The following is a 13,405-nucleotide window of genomic DNA, read 5'->3' on the forward strand; positions in this document are numbered from 1 at the left end:
GCTTAAGTCCTTCACTTTTTTCACTGAGTACCACTGCCCTCTCCCTTCAGACAGCTATGAGACTGTTTCTATTTTGTTTATTAGTTTATTTTGTTCATTAGATTCCACATATAAGTGAAATCATATGGTATTTGTCTTTCTCTGACTGGCTTATTACACTTAACATAATAATCTCCAAGTGCATCTATGTTGTCACAAAAAGTAAGATTTCCTTCATTTTTATGACTGAGCAGTATTCCATTGTGTAAACCTATCATAGCTTTTTTATCCACTCATCTACTGATGGGCACAAAATCCTGGTTGGTGTAAATATGCTGCAGTGAACATAGGAATGCTTATATCTTTTAAGATTAGTGTTTTGGATTTCTTCAGATAAATTCCCAGAAGTGGAATTACTGAGTCATAAGTCAGTTCCATTTTTAATTTTTTGAGGTAACTCCATACTGCTTTCAACAGTGTTTGCACCAATCTCCATCCCAACATTGCACAAGAGTTCCTTTTTCTCCACATCTTCTCCAGCACCTATTGTTGATTTATTGATGATAGCCAGACTAACAAGTGTGAGGTGATATCTCATTGCAGTTCTAATTTGCATTTATCTGATTATGAGTGGTATTGAGCAGTTTTTCACATGTCTATTGGTCATCTGTATGTCCTCTTTGGAGAAGTGTTTATTTGGGTCTTTTGTCCATTTTTAATTGGATTGTTTGTCTTCCTGGTGTTGAGTTGTGTAAGTTCTCTATATATTTTGGAAATCAACCCCTTATCAGATGTATCATTGGTGAATATGTTCTTCTATACAGTGGGTTCCATTTTTATTTTATTGATGGTTTCCTTACCTGTGCAGCAGTTTTCAGTTTGATGTAGTCTCATTTGTTTATTTTTCCTTTGTTTCCCTGACCTAGGAGATATATTGGTAAAAATACTGCTATGAGAGATGTCTGAGATTTTACTGCCGATATTTTCTTCTAGTATTTTTTTTGTTTTATAACTTACATTTAAATATTTTATCCATTTTGAGTTTATTCGTGAGTATGGCGTAAGTTGGTGGTCTAGTTTCACTTTCACATGTATCTGTCTAATTTTTCCCAACACCATTTATTGAAGACACTGTCTTTACTCCATTGTATGCTCTTGCTTCTTATGTCAATATTAATTGACCATAGAGAAATGGGTTGACTTCTGGGTTCTCTGTTCTATTCCATTGATCTATATGCCTGTTCTTATGCCAGTACCAGGCTGTTTTGATTACAATGGCCTTGTATTGTAGTTTGATATCTGGTGTTGTCATACCTCCAACTTTGTTCTTTTTTCTTAAGATTACTGAAGCTATTCTGAGCCTTTTGTGGTTCCACATAAATTTTTGGAACATTTGTTCCAGATGTGTGAAACATGCCATTGGCATTTTAATAAGAATTGTATTAAATCTATACATTGTTTTAGGTAGTGTGGGCATTTTAATGATGTTAATTCTTCCTATCCATGAACATGGACTATTTTCCCCTTATTTGTACCTTTCTCGATTTCTTTCTTCATTGTCCTGTATTCTGAGTACAGATCTTTACCTCCTTGGCTAATTTTATTACTAGGTACCTTATTTTTGTTGTTGTTGTTGCATTAGTAAATGGGATTGTTTTTTTAGTTTCTCTTTCTGAGTTTATTTTTGGTGTATATAAATTCTATAGATTTCTGAATACTTATTTTGTATCCTGCTGCTTTGTTGAATTCATTTATTAGATCTAGTAGGTTTTTGTCAAGTCCTTAGGGTTTTCTATGTACAGTATCATGTAACCTGGGAATAATGACAGTTTTACTCTCTCCCTTCCAATTTGCATGTCTTTTATTCCTTTTCTTGTCTGATCATTATGGCTAGGATTTCCAGTACTATGTTGTATAAGAGTGGTGAAAGCTGACATCCCTGTCTTGTTCCTGATCTTAAGGAAAACACTTTTAGTTTTGCCTATTGAGTATGATGTCAGCTGTAGATTTCTCAAATGTGGCCTTTATTATGCTGCGGTATGGTCCCTCTCTTCCCTCTTTGGTGAGTTTTATGATAAATGGGTGATACTCAAATTTATTGTCATTGGAAGTTTTACATCACATTTAAATTGACATTTTTATTTTAAAATAGAATACTGATAGAGAAAAACACACTAAATAATGCATAAATTAATGAGGAAATAACTCTATGTAAGTGGATAGATGCCACTGCTTTTGAAGTAGAACAAAATATGTTGGAGAATAAATTTTTAGGAGTAGATAATATGTTCAGATGAGTTGTAGTTACCATTGGGAATCATGTTTAGACCTCTCTTTGGTAGAGGTATATAATCATAAGAATAAAAGTTTTCATAAACCTAGACATATATAGGGTTCAAAATATCTTTTGAATATTAGAGTAAGAAGGAAAAGTGTTAAGGGTGTGTTCCTGATAATTTGGGTTAAGAGTCAAAAAAATGAAGCAGAGCCAACCATAAAAATTAAACCTGACATAAAGGGAGGGAGGCACATGTTTAGAGCTTGTAGTGTAAAGGAAATAAGAAGAAAATGTTGAAAAGTTATTCCATAAAAAATCATTTCAGATGTCATAAGCATGAAAAAAAAAAAGTGCCCAGGTGATAGCCATGAGGGCATCATGCACGACACTATTCAGAAGAGCCGCATTGGAGAGTTTGGTCAGAAATCACATTTCTAAGATTGAGGAAGTGAATAAGGATAAGAAAAATAAACACTAAAAATAATAATTAAACTTTAAAATTACAAAACAATTTCAGTTACTTGATTCTGCCCATTCTCTAAATTATACTTGTTCTTAAAATATGTCCTTAGAGACCCTCAACAGCTATAAGAAAGGCCAGGCTGACACAGCTTTATCAAATTTTATATACTAAGTTTCAATGATATTGCTATTAAAATTAATTGTTTTCTGTTTTAAGACCCAAAAAATGTGAAGATCATTACTCTCAAAGCATCCTTTTTATTAAAAAAGGTTTTTTATTTTACTTCTTTGAAAGCAAACCAAGAACTACACAGCTTAAGAAAAATATATAATCATCTTAACAAATAACATAGTGTCCTGTTTTATTTTTTCAAAGAAAAATTGTATTCTTTTCTTACAATCCTTATGTATTATTAAATTATATGGTATAATGTAAATCAAATAAAATTTCTTAAACTTAGAAAATAAAAAGTATAGAAAAACCATACACCTGAAACTAATATAAAATAATATTGAAAGTAAACTACAATTGAAAAATAACATAAAATAAAATATATACATATAGAAAATCATTACATATTTAATAGATAATAAATCAAATTTTAAATATAAACTTCTCTTAAAAACTAAAACCATTTTGACTTTTCTCACTTATTGGGAGACGATTTTCCTGCAGATTACCAACTATTAAAGTAGAACATTGTTGCAACGTTCTTATTTGTAGATGTTTGCTAAATTTACTTCTTTTTGACACAGTGAAAAAAACAGGTAAAATTTTTCATTATTATCTACTATATTTCATATTTTTTTCTCTTAATTTAGAACAAAATAGTATATTAATCTATTCGGAAAACAAAGAAGTAAGAGGAATTTATGAAAAAATATATATTTTTTAAAATATCTTTATTGATTTCTGAGAAAGAAAAGGAGAGGGAGAGAGAAATAGAAACATCAGTGATGAGAGAGTCATTGATTGAGCCCACAACCCGGGCATGTGCCCTGACCAGGAATCAAACCCCGATTGACTGGATCCTAGGTTGACGCTCAACTGCTGAACCACGCCCGGCCAGGCTATGAAAATATTTTTATTTAACTGGTCAAAATTAATTTTCATAAAATATTGTTTTTTGTAATATTCTTTAAATAAGCATAACTGTGTTATAGTATCCATTAAATGTACCAGTTATTTGAAAAATAACACTTTCTGAAAATTCTCCATTGAGAAGCTGACTCAATTTTTAACCAATATAAAATTGACCTTGTAATTATTATTTGAAAAATTAGGTCACAGTGCTGCATATTAGTCTGATGAGAATGACTTCCTTTTCTTGTGCTAAAGGTAGAAGTTCTACAAACTTCTTTTCTTCATGTGTTTTCTAGTTTTGTAGTATTTTTAAAATAATTAATTGCTAAACAAATATAATACCCATTCCCTTCCCTCAACAGATGGTCGACAACAGATGGTATAGATGATTGTTTATATATTTTCTTAGATTAGAATGAAGAAAACAAAAAAATCCAGGTGTGTTCATTTGTTGGCACTATACCCAGTTTTAACCAATTAAATATGTTCCAAAAAGTCTCTTTGAATTTAACCCACCTTTATTGTTCTTAATTTGTTCATCTATTCTCTATTACTTTCATTCTCATCAATCCATGGCTTCTCCTTGGTAATTGTAAATATTTCAACTCTAAAAATTCACTAACATGCATTAACAGAAGAAGAAACACATGAACAAAAGAAAAACAGTACACCAGAGTTTGCAAAGAAACTTCCGTTTTTCTGGTAGTCTTTCCTGCACATGTCAAGAAAAACTGTGTGTTTATATACAAGTATTCATATTCATAAATATGTATATATGTGTATATATACATACACACATATATAAGTATCATAAGTAACTTGCAAATCTTTTCACATCCGTACTTATCTCATTGCTTTATTTCATTGTATAGATAATTTTAGTACTCGTGTTTTTCAGTCAGTGTTCGTACATGAAAATAGTGTAGTTCTTCTGTACATTCTTACTGTTATATAGAGAATGTAATGGAGAATATAATGATATCGAAAGGTTCCCTAATTCCACAATTGCCCAGAACATGTAAAATAATATTTACTGATATTCTTGAAATTTCTATAGTTGTTGTTACTTTTGTAAGTGCCTGTTTTTTTCTTTCCAGTGGATTTAACACTTTTAGCAAATGTGTGTTTGTGTATGTGTGTAGCATTTATCCATGCAGTGACTGTAACTTATCCACTTTCTATGGGAGATAATAGGCCTACTTATTTTATTTGAGTTACTTCAATTTTAATTTTTAATATTTTATGAGAAAAATTTATTTTACTTAGTATATAAATCAAATAAAATAATATAATCAAGACATACATATACCATTACTTGAGTGAAACTCAAATAATTGTTGAATTTTGACTTCTTAATTTTTAGAAAACAAAATATTATAAATGTATTTTATATGTTACTTCTTTTTCCAGGAAACAAACAAACAAACCACAAAATATTGTTTTTGTTTTATAAATTATATTGAAAAAATATTTAAATTGTATATATTAAAAATAATACATATTTCCATAAACATATCTAATTTCTTTGACTGGTAAATGAATCCATTTTACCTCATTTATATTTCCTGTGTAATGTTAAATAATACTTAATATTTTATTCATTTATATTTCTAATTTTATATTCATTACCTTATTATTTTATTTCAGTCTACTTTTTGTTATGGTTTTACTAAATTGATATTTAAATCCTTTTATATACTTATTTTACATAACATTTTGAAATGCTGCAATTTTTAAATTTTTTCTGACATAATATTTGTCTTTAACTTTGAAATTTATTTTTTATTAAAATTTTCTAGAATTAATTTTTCCTTCTATTTTATTATTAGTATTGTTTTTTCTACACTGAGATTAGGAAGAGATCTTTACTCTTTCTACCATCTGAGAAAACTGTTTATGACCATTTGTAGTCAATATTTTTTCAATTAAGATAATTGATTTTAAAAATTGCTCCATAGTTTGTTTTCAGAAAAGAAAATTATCTATCATCTATCTATCATCTATATATCTACATATCTTTATCTATATCTATATCTAGCCATGATATTAAAAGAGCATAACTTCAGAGGATACAAATAGAAAACATTACTATTTTTTCCACATTTTCCATTCAAAATCATTCTATGCACCTAGTTTTCACGGTTCCTTAGATAAAAATACAGATATTTCCCATAACTCTTTAGTTTTAGTTATTAATCTGATAGTATAATATTAGCCCTATACTGCAAATATTATTTCCACTTCATTCTAATGGTAAAGATATTAAGCTTCATGAACAAAAACAATTTCCTCTCTCTCAACTTGGCAATGCTTCAAGCTACAAAGCTTCCAATTAATGAAGAGGGCATGTTTGGTGTGTTTTATTTCCCTCTTTATATTTTTACCTCTACCCATCCCCCAAATGGATTACCTCTGGTTCCTGTGGGATCCTGCTAGGAGAGAGAAGAGCAGTACAGGTCTGGAAATATTTACTTGACTAACATTGTCTTTATCTGTCATTGGTAGTTTAAGGGTTTGAGGAGTGTTCTAATTAATTCTCCCAGGATGCTCTAACATAATTTCCTTAGAGATTTGTTTCTGCAGGCAACTGATTGAAGTAGCTTCTTTGATAAACTCAAAGCTGTCCTTTTTCTAATTGTATATTCTCCCATATCAACTTCAGTACCTACCAGCTTATTCCTAGTCTTTCGAGACTGGCAGCACTTCTGGCAAAACAAGGCTTTGGTTTGGGATACTTAAAAATAATTTTCAAGCCAGGACATCCCCAAGTAATCCAAATCTGTCTGTTGTATTGAGAGTGTGGAACTGAGTAGGCTGTTAACCATGATGCAAATATTTTCTCTCCCTTTCAGTCAACACCAATACACTTTCATACATTCTTTCTATGTCTTTGAATTAAAACTGAACTATTTTCAGAGTTCTTAGAAAAATTAAATTATCTGGTCACAAAAGCAGTTTCAGTTTGGTAATGAGTAAGTCTTTGGTTCTGAAAGGTAGGAACACATGGTGGTTTTAGACCATAGATTTTTCAGTTGCTTAGGCTCAAACCTAGTGTCAATGCTTAATAACTCTGCAACTTTGAGAAAATTCTTAACTCACCTGTGCTTTAGTTTTCTCATCATAAAATTAAAGAATAATAACGTTAATATCATGAGGTTTTGTTTTGGTATTAGTAACTTGCTTAGAACAGAGCCTGAGTAGACCAAGGGTCATATAGGTGACTGTTCATAAACTTGAAACATCTAAAACATCTCTTTTGTTCCAGCTTGGGCTGATTGAAGTCTAAATCTTTAATTGGGAAGATGTAGGGTTACCTTGAGAACTTCATTTCCATTTCCTTGCATTCAGTTTCTCCCTTTTCCAGCTACTGTTTTTGCCATGATCTTGAATGGTGCTGAAAGAGAAGCAAAGGAATAGAAATATCTTACTTGCTTAGATTTGGAATTTGTCATGTGTCTGTGTTTCTCTCATTGTGACTGTATAACTGTAGCTCCTTTGATGTTTCTTTACTGACTGCTTAAGGTAATGTCCTTAAAGTTTTGAAAATGAAACCTCATTGATGATTGAAGTTGTTAAATATTGTTAAATCAGTTTGGAGATAATTTAATTATATCAGAAAGTTAAAATGGCATGTACTCTGCGACCTTTATATTTCATTTCTGAATGTCTACCCTAGAGAAACTCGTGTGTACAAGGAGACTCTTTTGAAGCAATGCCTGTAACAATTACAATGAATAAGCTACTTAACCAGCCTTCAATTGATATTTACAATAGTTTATTCACACACATTACCTGAACTCTCAGTATAAGTGGTAATAACTTCTCTACCAATTTTAATAACCCTTCTTTCTATATTATTTCATTTGACAGCATTAACTCCTCAAGTTGTAATGTCTTACCCACACCTGCCTTACTTACGCAGTATGATTGTAATTTGTAAGAATTCATGGAATTCCAATTCCTCAGTTTTAAGTGCCACAATACTTAAAAATGCTTAATCTCTTGTGAACGTTAAAACAGAATGTTCTGGATTAGCATGTTCAATAAAAATTTAGGGCATATCATTTCTATCCATGCGTTCAGTACAATAATATCATTCAATATATTTTTAATGCTTTTATCATGACCTGTGAGTACCAACATGGTTTAGGTTCAGCCTGGATTCTTCATTTTTATATAATATTCTGCCCATATTAATCTTCTATGGTTCTCTGAATTGGCCATTGGTTTTTCATGTCATAGTCTAAAGATACCTTTACATGCCAAAGTCAGCACCCTCATATATTCCCTAATTCATCTCTCTTTCTGTGTCTCTTTCCACCTCCACCATCACACACACACAGACACACACACACTCATATACCACACACACATCACCTTAATATAGTCTGTATAGATACAAATTTTATGTCAATGTTAAACATTACTTTTTTTAAGAGGTCTCCCTTGATGACTTATATGGCCATTAGTTCTTGTTGGATACGACAATATGTTTTCAAAGTTATCATTGCAACTACAATTGGATAATCAGGTTTCGATTATTTTGTTTTATATCCATCTCTCCCACTACACTGCATGCATATTGTTAAATAAATGGATGAATGCATGCATGAAAGGCTGAATGGATGGAAAAAGGCCAACCTAAATTAGAATTTCTAATTAATGTCACTAAGCTATGGTTTTCTTATCTGAAAAAACTATAGAGTAATACTATGTATTTTGTATATCAATGAGGATTAAAGTGTATACAATGCAGGAAAGTATCCATTGTATACATAGTAAATTGATAATTCACTTTCTCATGGTGAGCTATTAGTATTAATGTCCTTTTCTCTACTTAGAAAACTCTTTAAATATCAAAAACAAAATCATAAATTTACAAGAAAGGTCAATCTGAGAGATTGAATAATCTAAAAACTCTTTTACTACTAACATTTAGAAATGCTTCAGAAAATCCCATTAAATGATTAGGTAGTTTTTAAAGCAGCTAAGGAACTTTTCCGGGTTTAAAATTAAGTAAAAAAAAGAGACTAAATACCAAGGATATTTCATGGAGCATGTTGTTAATTTTAGAAATTCAGAAACTTAAGTCTTGATGCCTCATTGGGGACAGGAATTAAGACTTTGAACATGACAAGTGGGAGGTTAGAATCATATCTATATTTAACATCCTTGAAAGGCTTCATCCTTAGCAAAAAGCTGGCTAGGCTAGAAAAATAAAGAAATTAACACAGAGAGACAATAAGGAAGATATCAAGACTTGGATAGCAATAAAACAAATAAAGCACACAAACAGAAAACAGAACTATGTCTCTTCTGAGATGACAGAATCTTTTTTTTTTTCTTTTTTCTGAGGATGATACAAAATAATGAACTCACAATCTAAAATTATTAAACAAAAGAGAGAAAAAATCTACTCTATGTGAGAGTGAGCATACATATCATATAAATCAATGGATAGTTGATTTCTTTAGCAATGCTAACAACATATACACATTTTTGACATGATTTATAAATGAAATAGAGATAAGAAACATAAAAACAATAGTCAGAAGTGAAATGCATGTTTGTAATTCTTGGAATACAGAATTATTAAATACTAAAGAATATATGCCCTAATCCCCAGAACCTATCAATATGTTTTTATATTACATGGCTAAAACAAATTAGGACTATAGATGGAACTAAGAATTAATTTGTTAAAGCAGAAATAAGAAACTAATACAGTTGCATTTTGCCTTCCCCTTCAAAGTGACACAATGAGATATTTGTGGAGTACCTCAGTTACTTCATATACAACATTTGCATGCAAGATCTTAACCACATCAATTTTCCTCCATGGGAAACAGCTACGATATCACATGGATGAGATCCTCTTCTGGAGAGAATCATTTGGACACTAATTCAGAATATACAAATCTCTGAGGGAAGGGGGAGGGAGGGATGGGAAGAGATTAACCAAAGAATTTATATGCATAAATGCATTGCCCATGGACAATATAACTGATTCAATACCACAATGTTGTAGATATATACTCTATTGTGCTTATTAATATAATACATATTAATATAATATACTTATTAAAACTATTATAAGCACTGAGGCCTAACATTTCCCACACTTTTTATTATTTTCTGGGTGTTAATTAGCATTACTGGTGTCCTCTAGTAAGTGATGCATTGTTTTCTCTCACTGGTTTAAACAGTTTCCCTTTAAGTCTGTCTTTCAACATTTTGATTGTTAAAGTGTCTGAGTTAAATAGCTTTCCAGAAATGTACTGAGTTTTCTGGAAGAATAATGTTTTTCTTCAAATTATGGGACATGTTCAGCCACTGACATTATTTTTTTGCATTTTTTTCTGTTGGTTTTCCTCCCACCTCTCTCTATAACATTCCCATTACTCATATGTTGGTGGAATTGTGTTTCCCATATTTCTAAGGATCTGCTCATTTTTCTCTTGTTCCCTGTTTTGCAGATTGTATAATCTTTGTTGCTATCTCCTCGAGTTCACTAATTCTTTCTTCTGCTAGCCAAAATATACTATTGAGCTCTGGCAAATTTTTCATTTTACTTATTATACTTTAAACTATAAAATTCCTATTTGATTCTTTTTTAATTCAATGTCTTCAATCATTTTTTTTGATTCAACATTTTTTCATATTTTCCTTTATATTTTCACATATTTCAAATACCTGCTTTGAAATATTTGTATCCAAGTCCACCCTTGGGCTCCTTCAAAGTCTGATCTTAACACCTTTACTTTGATTCTTGGGAGGGGTGTCTCATACCCATATAATGTTATGTTTTTGTTTATTTGTTTTGCTATCTCTTAATTTTTGGTTTTAAAAAACTTCACTTTTTAATAATATAATGTAGCAATTCTAGATAATGACACCCGCATTCTCCCTACTTTCGATGGCTATTGTTATTGTCATTATTTGCTTAGTTATTTTATTTGTTTGTTTAAGTGACTTGGCTCAACTTACTCTGCAAAATGTAGTTCTCATGTGTGTGCAGCCTCTGGTGGACCTGGTTATATTTTTCTCTGTGTGTTTTTATTTTTCATCTTATCTACCAACATGTCACCTTTGAGAAGTCATAAGCTGTTTACCAATTAAATATTGCTCTTAAATCCTTTAGCTACTTAATTTTTTTCATATATATTTAGTATGTGCATACTTTGCAGTTGCTATCACAGTTTAGGAACTTCAACTATTTGCCCCACTTTCAGCCTGGGACTAGGGGTTTCAAGGTTCCCTCACCCAGTGTTCATGAGAAGGTGTAGCCATGAGGGTGCATACAGCCTTTCAGACTGACAGAGATAAGCATGACTTCTTTTTAAGCCTGGTTTCCTAGGAGTTGTGTAATACTGGATCAGGGTAGCTCATTCTCAGCCAGTGTTTGGTCAGAGGTTCTATTTTCGCCCCCTGTGCTAGTAAGATCATTTTTCTGCCTTGTGCTGATTATTGCGGCTGAGGCTTGGGGAATGCTTTCCTGGCTGCCCTGTGTCCTGTTTTGAGTGCTTCTGAGTGGGTGCAGCCTAATGCACATGCACAGGGCAATTCTTGACTCTCAGTTCCCCTGATTGCCTGTATTAAACTTTTGGCTACTTGTATCAGGGAGCTACCAGCTTCCTCTGCTGTTCTCCCCCAAGATTTACATTGTTTTCTAAAATGCCTTTAGTTGTGGAATTCTCTAAGCTTTGTTCCAAATAAAGTTATTCACCTCAGGCAAAGTTGCAAAACTCTTTGCTTTATGGCTTCCCTTCACTTTGGCACAACTTCTGTACCACTGCCTGGGAGACAAAGACAGAGGCCCCCCGTTACCCACTCAGGAAGCGCTGGGGTGAGGCAGGCTCTCCTTTCCCCACTGAAGGCACCTGCCGCTTTAACAATATCGCCAAACCTCGCTGTCAAGTCAGACACAGAGGCCCTCTCTGCTGGCCAGGACTATTGCTTGTTCATGATCTGAGTCGAGTTGGGGGTGAGAGGAGGAAGGTCTGAGAGAAGCAAAGGCGCGAGGAGAGATGACTGAGAGCATGTCCCTCTTGAATTCCGCATCGCTGAAGACCTAACTCTAGCTGGTGCTGGATGAAACAGTGAACTTAAAATCAAATATGAAATTGAATTTGCTTATTTTTTTAATCCTCACCTGAGGACATTTTTGTTTTAATTGATTTTTACAAAGAGAGAGACAGAGAGAGGGAGAGAAACACCAATGTGAGAGAGAAACAAACCATTGCCTTCCCTACACGCTGTGACCAGGAATCGAACCCTCAACCTTTTGGTGTATGGGGAAGACACTCTAACCAAACTAGCCACCCAGCCAGGACTGAAATTGAATGTTTAAAATGCAAAATACTTTATCTTAATAACATAAAATGGCAGAAATGATACAGAATTTCTCTGAGTTATCATTTTTAATCCCATTATTCTGTGGAAGCAGCTAGATGATTTCTCAATAGACTATAGCGGGTAGTATTTACTTAAAAAAAAAAAAAAAAAAAGGAAAAGCATTCTGTGTTTATAATTAAATAAATTAGCAGCAACAATGAATATTTAATATGAATGTGAAAGTATGTTAGTTATCTCATACTTCTTTGTAATTTCAGATTTATCTTGTTTGAATAGTTACCTCATGAATATAATAGTAAATATACTTCAAAATGTTATTTTTAAAATGGTTGTGTATTACATATTTTGAGAGAAACACTGATAAAATAGTATGGCATTTTAGGAGAGGGGGATGCTTTTAAAAGTTATAATTATTAGAAAAAGTTTTGCGGATGTTGACCTTGAAAAATTAGATTTTGAAATTCTGAGACTTGTAAAAGAATACAACATATATTTTGCCTTATTTTAAAATTTTACATTGGTTTTGGATGTACAGTTTAGTGGTTAGACACTTATATACTTTACATAGTGTCCCTTCAATAATTCCAGTACCCTAACTGGCATCATACATAGTTATCACAATATTACTGACTATTTTCTATGCTTTACTTTATTCCCTGTGACTATTTTGTAACTACCAACTTGTATAGCACAGAGATTTTAAGTAAAATATATAGTTTGTGTGGGAAATTAATGTTCGTGAAGGAAATATATCTGTTTACTCAGTACAAATTCATGATACTATTTATTTTTTTGTAGTGTAAATAATAGAGTTAAAGATACGTGTGCTGATCTCAAACAACTAATGCAATTTACATGCTATAGTTTTTATTGCACCATAGTAAAAAAAGAAAGGGAAAGTTTTATATGTTTTATTTATTTTTCCTTTTTATTGCTATCTAAATCATAAAACACCAATATTTTTATAATGAAATCTTCTTTTGAATGAACTACTGTGGAAAGCATAACTTTGCTATTAAACTTTAAAAGAGGGCATGAAATCAGATGACAACTACACAGATGATCCAACAATAAAAATGATATCAACAAGGTCACATTTGACAGAAAATCTTCAATCATTTCATTGGTTAAAGAGTTGCCTGCTTTTCTCTCTTTTATGTAGAAACCAGTCTAATCCCTAGGCAACACAAAATATAAATTGTACTATTTCTTCTTACTTCCTTCACGGGATATTAGAAGTTTACTTA

At 31.8% G+C, this 13,405-nt stretch overlaps 1 pseudogene; it reads left to right on the forward strand.

Annotated features, from left to right (window-relative positions):
* Positions 1-1,034: 1,034 nt before the first annotated feature.
* LOC107545194 (ATP-dependent RNA helicase DDX3X-like) overlaps positions 1,035-13,405 on the forward strand; it is a 115,513-nt pseudogene continuing 103,142 nt past the window's right edge.

Source organism: Miniopterus natalensis, chromosome 2 (genome assembly GCF_054644295.1).
Source record: "Miniopterus natalensis isolate mMinNat1 chromosome 2, mMinNat1.hap1, whole genome shotgun sequence".
Classification (NCBI taxonomy): domain Eukaryota; kingdom Metazoa; phylum Chordata; class Mammalia; order Chiroptera; family Miniopteridae; genus Miniopterus; species Miniopterus natalensis.